The sequence below is a fragment of the Hydractinia symbiolongicarpus genome, chromosome 12, assembly GCF_029227915.1.
Source record: "Hydractinia symbiolongicarpus strain clone_291-10 chromosome 12, HSymV2.1, whole genome shotgun sequence".
Lineage (NCBI taxonomy): Eukaryota > Metazoa > Cnidaria > Hydrozoa > Anthoathecata > Hydractiniidae > Hydractinia > Hydractinia symbiolongicarpus.
In genome coordinates this window covers 19,668,673-19,678,548 of record NC_079886.1, presented here as the reverse complement: position 1 = coordinate 19,678,548, position 9,876 = coordinate 19,668,673, and positions in this window count along the sequence as shown.

Sequence of the window (9,876 nt, the reverse complement as noted above, 5' to 3'; positions counted from 1 at the left end):
CTGAAAGCATAAGCAAAAGAAATTCGAGATATTCAAAGTCACACTCACGCAAAATGTGGTTAAGTAAAAAATAATTAAATAGACAACCTCATAATATTAGGTCGATGTCAGAGCTATATTACTTGGAGGTTTTCTTGCGAACGTATGGTTTGTTGTGATACAATATCAATTAATATGCAATATCAAGCCTCGTTATATTTGCAAATAAACAGAATAGCGTGGTACCAATTATTGGGAAAATGGAAAATTAGGTATGTTCTGGATACAGTAACTGCGTGTGTGATCTAGTGCGATCTTTCGTAACAAAAATCAAAACAATTCTTTCTTCAGTTAAGACGAATTTCCATAAAAGCGAAACAGAGCTAAATGTTTAGCCAATTCTCCAGCGACATGTTGCTTTAATTATATTCATTTAGAAAACGCCCCAAAAATGTAAACATAAAATGTATTCAAAAAAGGTAAGCTCAGTATCACATGTAGGTGGCGAGTTACAGTTTGCTAACCATCCGGTTTTTAAAAAGATTAATATGCCTTAAAACACCTTATTGAGAAAAAAAGTGGTACCACGACACTACCTTCAAATCCACCCCTGCTAATTGTCAATAGAACATAAAAAATGCTAAAATCATATTTTCTGAGCGTACAAAATCCTTTATTAAGTTTTCTCAACATTTCTAAAAGCTGAGTATTCTTTTGATTGCAACATGGGCGGGTTTAATTTCTTGTTGATTGCTAAGACCACATGCTACATAAACTTCTTATTAAATGTAAAATTGTAAATAAATATGTGCGAGGTGAGGAGGTGAAGTCTGAATAATTTGTTGGACAATGCGTCTATCACCCCCTCTGTGTATGTGGGCTTGTTTTGCATTAGAAAAATCTGTCGGATGGACAATCGATAGTTTACTTAGCTGTTAAAGCAATTCAAGTTGTTTGACAAAAGAAAAAAGACTAGAATCTTAATGCTCATGAGGAGACTTCTTTCAGAAAAAAAAATGTTTAGTGTATAATAACTGTAAATTTAAAAAATATCCTAAAGAATTCGTCTGTCGGACGATAAAAAATAGAAAAAAGCCGTTTTGTACTGGTTTTGGCATATCTATCGAAATATTGATTGAATCTCAAGTTTCTTTTGTAAATATCTAAATATAACAATCCTTTTTTTAATAAACATTGACTCCAAAGGGCTGTTCGAAATTCGCTTTACTCATTCAGTGTCAAACAACTTAACAATTTTCCTGTCGGACGGACACTGTCGGACGGACACTGTCGGACGGACACTGTCGGACGGACACCTTTGTCCAAAAAATTTTAAAGCAAAAAATCAGTTGAAATGTACCATCCAAACGATAAATAACATAGTGGCGGTGTGTTTGGAAAATGAAGCATATCCAGACTATAAAAAAAGAACCAAAGGTGTTTAAAAATCTGTCGGACGGACAATTCTTAGAAAAATCGGACTGTAAATCAGATTGAGATAATGGTTCCGCTAAAATTGGCGTTTGAAATTATTCATTGTACCTCAAATAACGATTTTTCACTACAGTGTTTCCCGATAGAAGATATCAGAAAAATGTATATGGCAAAAGAAAATGTCCGTCCGACAGATATTGTAAAAGAATCCCTAGCTTTATGATCAATTTTCAAAATAATTTTGAATTTATTACTATCAACTGTTAATATTTTTAGTTTCTTTAATATTCATATATTAAATATTTTAATGATTTAAGTGAAGTTAAAGAGATTTATTTTATTTACCAAGTATGACCTAATTCAAAACAAGCCCTTGTGTTAGGGGGAAAAAACAGAGTTCTGATTAGAAATTACGCGTGTGTACTTATACTGAATTTATTTGCATGTATTTACAAGGATTTTTTTTTAAATATCTTTTATCTTTCTTTTATATCCAAAGTTACTTCAACTCTGATTTTAGAGAATTTAATTTGGGGTATGGAGCCAAGTATCACCTTTGTACTCATTAGTTGAAAATTAGTCGCCTATAGTACGACAAAAATGACAAGTTTTTTCTGAGATGAAACGTATTATTTATGTCTCCTTATTAAAAATCAAACAAATTTTCGCCCTTAATTTTGCTATCCTAGAAGTTTAAAACTTTTGTATTCTTGTTTAACCCGCTTCTCTAATCGAGAAAAGAAAAACGTGTTTATGTACTCCACTCACAGTGTACTATAAACGTCCACATACACGTAGAGAATGGCCATCTTACATAAGTTTGACAATGTCGTTTAACGATATAGATAACGACAAATGTATATGCTTAAGGTATCTCATTTTTGCAAAAATAATAGCTGCGAGGTTTGCTCTCACTTTTAGGCTTTCACTTTTGCAGTATAAGCTATTTTGAAATTTCATTCCATTTTGTTTTCATTATTTCTTTCTTTTAGACTTAACTTACAAATTGAACTCTTGCCTAGCTATCAAAGTAAAAATAATGAAATGTCAGTATTATCATTTCTTGGAATCTTAAACACTGGAACATCAGGCTCCTGTAAAACGTATAGGCGATAAATGATTTCAAAGTAATTTTTATTCTCCGAAAGAAATACTTAAATGTTATATGATTTCAGCCCTCTCCCAACCTACCTAACGTTAAATTGGACGTTTTAGCGGTCGTTTCTCTCAATCTTGAAGTCACCCTTTTAAAAATTCTATGCTTTGAGAATTCCAACATCCTGGTTCAAATTTTTAGCAAAAGCATGCAGAATCTATGAAGTTCTTCAATGGTTCTAAATGTTTGATCAGAAAATCATTGTTGCAATACGGTTTTTGATTTAAATATGAAATGCAATTGTACTAAAAAAAGAGAAATTTTTGAACAGCTTCTAGCTTCTGGATTGCTTGAGATCTTGTTTTCAAGATTATTTGGTGAACTAACTAAAATTGTTCTTTGATGCCGTTCCTGAAAATAGAGAACACCATTATCGTCCACATTTTGAGTGAAACCAAATGTGCATGGTAGATCTCATTACCAATTAAAATGCGTCCGTTTTTATTTTTAAAGAGCGTGTAATGAATCATAATTTGGGGAAAATTATCAAAGCTTTCTTAATTATGGTTCAATGTCTTTTGCTAGAAATGAAGAGCACCATTATTATCCACATTTGCGGTAAATGCAAGAAAGCATGGTATACTGCAATACCAACTTTAAAGAGGAATAATAATGATCAAATCGTTGCGACTTATAATTTTATGAGATGTGCTGTGGTCGAGTATGTGGTCGAGTTCACAACCATTAATATCTTTAAGTTAATATAAATAGAGGTCAAATTTTAGAAGGGGAACACATTGTTTGCTGCATGCAGAGAAGGTAAGAGGTTTTTCTTTTAATGCAAAAGAATATATGATCACAGTCTACTTGTTAAATGTTGTTGAATTTAAGTAGCTAGTTTTACTTGCTGAATTGTCCATAAAGGCAACCCAGTGTCATTGCTTACGTTATATCTTTGCGCAGAGTTTAATACGATTAACTATGAAGGTTTTATGAATTGGTAAATAGATCTATTTATTAAATGCAACATTGTAACACGTAGTCTAAATACATTAATTTATTTATATTTATTAATCTATATTTATGTTATTATTATATTATATTTGGTATTAATATATATAATATATAGTGATTGATATGTTTATTAATTCTTTTAAATATAGATATGAAGTTGTATTTGCTACTCGCACTTGTTGGCCTAAGCGCCTACACATTGGCCGAGGAAGAATTCCAGGATGAATTGAATGAAATGGAAGATCCTGGCTTCCGTTGGGCTGTTTACCCCAAAAAAGGAGGTTATCCCCAACGAGGAGGTTATCCGCAACATGGAGGTTATCCTCAACAAGGGGGTTATCCTCAACAAGGGGGTTATCCTGCACTAAGCTGTAAGTATGCCTATCAAGCTTAAACAGAAACAAAATTCTTCGTCTTAAGTTATTGTTTTTGCGCAAGAAGACTTTTTATTCCTCTGATGTCTTCTTACCAACACATTTTAATTGGAAACGCAACAAATCTGATGACATTACGTCTTGTTTCCAACAGGTGGGGGATACAGATATAATGTAAACACACACCTTTGCAACGCTGGTAAACTATATTTAAAGAAGTACTATCGAAGCTGTGGATACGCGATTTATGATATCCGAACCCAGTTCTGCTTCAAGGGAAGAGTTTATGCAAAAAATGTCCACCGAATCTGTGGAAAAAACGTCTGTAATCGAAAGAGTCAATTCTGTTTTAAAGGAGCCTGCTACCTTCGACGAGTTTACAGAATCTGTGGATGGAACGTTTGCAACCGAAACACCGAATTGTGCTGGAAAGGACGATGTTACAACAAATCATTATGGGCAGTCTGTGGTGGACGTCTGTACAGCCGAAGTGTTTATATCTGTCATGCTGGATCCTTGTATAAACGTGGTAACTATGGTTATTGTGGCTCTTCAATCTATCGCACAAGTCAATACAAATGCCATAATGGGAAATTGTACGGCAAGAAGCACAATTGGCAACACAATTGGCAAAATTTGTAGATAGTTTTGTTAGCCTGATTTGCAGTCACACAAAAAGCAATATAACATTGGGAATGGTTTTTGGTTAAAAATATATATTCGAGCATTAATTTTCTTGTTTTCTTCTGTAGTCAAAATATTTGTTCCTTGATTGAGCGGTTTGAGGAAAATACGCTTTCCTGTTCGATTGTTTTTGACTTTGTTGTATTTGTTTGTTTGTTTTTTCGATGTTTGGCAAGATGGAAAATGGCAAAAATTATCTGAGAGGAAAAGTTCGTAATATACTGAGACAATAGGCTAGGACAATGTGTATACGCTCTTTTCACCCTTAAAAATAAGCGAAGAATTTCATATTTTGTATTCGTCTGTTTACAATTTAGGTTTTTATTATCGTTTGTAGGTAATTGATTTTAAAGTTTCCTCATTTTTGCTCAAGGCAAGATTTTTTTCATCACTTTACAGTTTACCCTTAACAGTTGCGTCAAGTTTCCAATGCAGTTCACGAATAACCAGCGTCGTAAGTCAAGCCTTAAAATTAAAAAATCATTTAAAAGTTCTGCGGTAGTTAACTAAAAAGCTAGTTAGTTTTAAAATAGAACTACTGGTAGCTAACATGAAAGTTAAAGAATGGCTAAATAATAATTAAGTATTTGAGTCAGGTTTGTAACCTCATTAATGTATATATACAACATTTCTGTAAGCAATAAAGCACAGATGCCATAGAGCTCTTTTATTATGTCTCCATGCATAAAGTGAAAGCCCTTCATGTTCTTTTGTGTAGATCTAACAATCAAAAAATGCATATATTCATACATATTTATGTTTGTATAAATAGCCAGCTATTAACACAATCCCTTCATTTTTTTCAGTTCATATGTAATATCAAGACGTTAAATCACAACGTATCCTCACTCACTATGTTTTGTTTTACAACACAGATTGCTTTTTTTGTATGATCTGTTATGTAATGTAGGCAATAACAAGGATAACAGCAATAAAAATAGAATTAAATAATGCCTCAGAAAGGCCAATAACCCTTCTGGTTAGTCATAATCTTCATGGCGACCTTATGTGTATAGACATTAAAGCTGGTTTTCGTTTAAATGTTCATGCTTTTACATTAAGATACCCCATGTATTAAATGTACAGAGTCATAAAAATTCATCCTAGCTAGGGTACATGTATCTTGTCAGCTTTGGAAGTTACAACGAGTCAACTTACAATGCTTTTATAGGTCTATAAATGCTGCAATCTGTCGTAGCATGGGAATGAATTACGAGCAAGAACGTTTCAACATAAATCCCCAAATTACGTACACATTTTTTTAAGGGAACCTGACTTTTTGATTAAAGACGAGCGATTCTTTTTTAATCCTAAGAAGTTCTTAAAGCGATTTTTTAATAGCTGTTTTAAAAAATCATTTAACTGCTAAAGAAAGCAACGACCTTTATAAACACAGTTAAACAACAAAAAAGAATGCTATTTGCATAATTAAAGAACCAATGGTTGAACACAATATTTTCCCTGTTAGTGGAAGATGAAATTCATGAGGAAAATTAAAAATTTACATCTCACGTGAATACCATCATTGACGAACTTAGCAAACCAACTCCTGTACCCGGATTTCCTTGTTTACACTGTGATGGAGTTTGCAAAATAAGGCGAGGATTGTCAAGGCATGAAAATGTAAATCACACAAAGGGTAAAAATATCAGTAAAAACAAAAAAAAAAGTGCAAAAGAATTAATCGATGCAGCGGTGTTTTAAAATATGATTAATTCGAGTACTGTGGGTAATTGCTAGTCAGACAAAACTCGCCAAGAATTTCACAGTTATATTGTTTCAGTTGATGATGCCAAGGAGGAAAATATTACTCAAACACGCAATTACTGAATTTTATGGAAGTGCTGTAGAGTTTTAAATACCTAAGGATTTCTGAATAATTATATATTTAAGTGGATATGTGTTTAGCACAGTCAAGCCAATCACTTGAGGAAACTCTTTAAAACACAATTCAGAATTTGATATGTTTACTAGAGCCTAAGACAGAAGGGGTTTATGGAATGTAATTAGTAAGGTTTTCAACATGTTTTGTCATGTCGAAACAGTTTTTCATAAATCAACTGAATATATATCACGTTCCATTACTAATACAAAACAAATGATTTCTGAACTGATGCAACATCCATCTGTTTTATGCAACTTTGAGAAACTGTGTAACCAGCATTCAGAAAAAGTTTACAAAGAGCAGGCTTTTACCTGTTGAATCATGCAATGACATTATGCCTGCGTGTTCTCACTTTCTCATATATGTGAAAGACAAATGTGAGTTACATAAAATTTCTGCAAAAAAAAGGTAATCAAAATCACTTCGCAGCTAAATCAAAAAGGCATCCAGCTCTCTGGATCAAGGACACTAAATCTTAACAAAACAGCTTTTTTATATAGCCACACATCTGTAAAATCATCATATATTGACATATTTGTGACAGGAATCCTGATACTATAAATTTAAAATGGCGATTTTCAGCAGCAGCATCACTCTCGTTCGACTGGCCATCATATCACAGAATAGCTACAAAGCAAAGTATCTGCTCTTTTATATTTAAAAAATGAAGAAAATTATTATGAATTGCAAGGATTGTAGTCAGTCCTTTATTCTAACAGTAAAAGCAGGCAGAAATAAATAAAACAAGAAGCCCTGGGGGCTCTAAGAATTTCCGCTCGCTACCAAAATATTTGATGACAACCTGCTAATTCGTTGTGTTATCGTGCCAAACATTCGAAGAGGTTTGGTGCTTGAAGCTCTGAAGATAAAACACACAAGTGACATTACATCGTACAACAAACGCAAACAAAACGAAACGTGTCATAATAAACTCACACTTTAAAAGAAATTGCGAACAAAAATTATAGCCTATCATTCATGATTGAAAGTCTTCCGATTGAAACGTGTATGGTCTTAAACGGCATTTAGTTGACAAAAAAAACAAAATTTTGATGCCACCATCATGTTCAGCATACTTTTTTTATTAACTGTGCCAAATTTTGTCGAAAATAAAGTAGTTTAAATTTTTGGACCAATTTTGGCCTAAAATGACATTTCAGGTGGCAAAAAATCAAAATTTTGATGCCACCATCATGTTCAGCATACTTTTTTCATTAACTGTGCCAAATTTTGTCGAAAATAAAGTAGTTTAAATTTTTGGACCAATTTTGGCCTAAAATGATATTTCAGGTGGCAAAAAATCAAAATTTTGATGTCACTATCATGTTCAGCATATTTTTTTTGTGATCTGTGCGAAATATTGTGGAAAATAAAGTAGTTATAATTTTTGAACCAATTTTGGCCTAAAATGACATTTAGGTAACAAAAAATCAGAGAAACGTGAAATCCCAGGGTCGATTTTTTCTCAAAAAATGCTCCAAAAGAAAAAACGACGGTTTTAAAGAATTTCCTACGCCTTCGGGCGCGGAAATTCAAAAAGTATAAAATTTGAAAGTGAAAAAGTATTAAGCCGCGCCATCTGTTAAATTAAACCACACCGCGTCCCAACTACTTGCACAAGCCACAACTAAAATTAATAAAAGCGACACAGTTCTAAGTCGTTTACACTAGCGCCCGTCAGCAAGTTTAGTAATCGAGCCACACAAGGCAATACCTGTGGATCTTCCAGTCTAAAAGAGAAGGCAAATTTGCGAAAACTCCCACACATTCGCCTTGCATTCACCTTTTTATGATATCCAGTTTCTACACGAGATGAATATCAAAGCAAAATAGGTACCCACCTAAAAGATCCCTTTTCCAAACTGATATATTAGGTTACTATAACTACTATCTCATCAAAATCACAACAATAGAATCACTTAAAAATGCTTCAAATCAGTTTCGCCTGTCCGTTTTTTATCACGTTATCTTCAGTAGATGAGTTGACAGAATCGTAGAGCAGAGGAACCAGAGAAGGGCGTTCATCTAGTGCCTACTACATGAGTGATGCTGCGCCTAAATCTCATTCCGGTTTTTAGTGATTTATTTTCCGCAATATTCCGAATCTTGCATGTCACGTTATAGTTTATCAACTCCTTTTAAGTTGGGAACACCCTTCTGGATTTCCCTACCCCAAACTTTCCAGGATATTTTAAGTTGGCGTAATGACATTTGACAACCAGTCAATTATTCGCTATCTTTTAATGATCCGAATGTGTGACCAAACCGGATGGTTTTTGTTATGGATGATTTGGGATATATATACGGTACAATATGCTGTATGAGAAAAAAAATAATCTAAAAATCATAACGTGTACACGATTTTCTTTTTATAAGCAAAAGGAAATTTTGGTCATATTCATTGCTTGTTTCTCGGCTAATATCTATATCTACAGTTGCCTAATGGTTGCATAAATTTCTTCGATTAAAGTTTTAGTGTTTCTATAAGAAAAGAAGAAAAGAAGTCACTGTGTTGAGTACCCGAGACCAAGAAACAACGGATTTATTAAAAAAGAACACTAAGAATTTTTCCATCTTCACTCTCTTCGTCGAAGAAGTCACTGCAGTTTCATTTTTTCTGCAAGTTTTAGTTATTTCTGTTTTGACACTTAGGGCCTTTTTATATGAGACCGGGAAACTCGGTCCACCGAGATATCCCACATGACTGAGATCTCGGATATTTGCGGAAGAACGCTGAAAATTAAAATCGTGTGGCAAGTGAGCCGGGATCCCGGTTAAATGGGATGGATATTTGTCCATGTAAACAGAAAAACCCGGTGGCAAAGTACGGAAAAGGTTTATGTAACCTTAGAGGAGCAAATAATTATCACTATTATTGCATATCAATGGACATATTTGTTTTTGAATCATAGTGTATTTCTAATAAAAGACAACAAAACCATGAAACATGCTGAAAACACCAGGTTTCACTAAAATTATAATTGAGAATTATCTAAGATTAACTTTTAATCCTGTTTCAGGCGTGTGGGAGATTTTAATGAATAATATTTAAATTGGTCAGAAATGATGGAATAACTGAAATTTTCAAAAAATTTGAGAAATAATTATTAGTGATAACACAATTGTTTCAAGCATCAACAGTATCGCTATCTTTTTTCAGTTGTTGGAAGCCATATTTGCCTAGATATTCACCCCGCCACTTTTAGTTTCCCGCTAATTTTTCTTCATATAAACCCGGGATGGGAAATGACAAATTACATATAAACCCGAGTTGATATTAGCCCGCTCTACCGGGAAACTCGATGGGCGAGTTTCCCGGTTCTCATATAAAAAGGCCCTTAAGCGGACCAGGGGATCCATAAGGACCCCCTATACAAAAAACGCCCTTACGTATTTAACACCCGATTTTG